This window comes from Indicator indicator, chromosome 1 (assembly GCF_027791375.1).
Source record: "Indicator indicator isolate 239-I01 chromosome 1, UM_Iind_1.1, whole genome shotgun sequence".
Classification (NCBI taxonomy): Eukaryota; Metazoa; Chordata; class Aves; order Piciformes; family Indicatoridae; genus Indicator; species Indicator indicator.
Genome location: NC_072010.1, coordinates 122115475 through 122115905, shown reverse-complemented (window position 1 = coordinate 122115905; position 431 = coordinate 122115475).

The following is a 431-nucleotide window of genomic DNA, read 5'->3' as shown; positions in this document are numbered from 1 at the left end:
AGCAGGAAGAATGCTATGGACTTTTAAAAATTACTAATCATTTTGTAGCACTTTATCTTGTCTTATTATGCATTTCTATAATTTAATGGACTTGTACAATGACATTCACTTGTGTTTAGATTCACTTGTTCCTTGGGTTCGGGATTTTTTTGGCAGGTCTTAAAAGAGAAGGAATTTGTATTGAAAGTTTAGTGCAGGTACAAATGTGGTGCTCTGTCATACTTCTCAAAAGTACCTCTGATTTGAGGGTTATCACTTGTTTTATATCAAGCGTTGTCCACGTTGCCCACATCGTGGAATCCCCCTCCCCTTTCCTACTGCAGACTGTCAGAATTGCCTGAAATTGGGAATTCTTAAGCCACATTTTAGATAGCTATTTACACTAAAGGGGACTGATTTTGCAGTATTGCCTCTTGTCTTGGTTTCTTTTT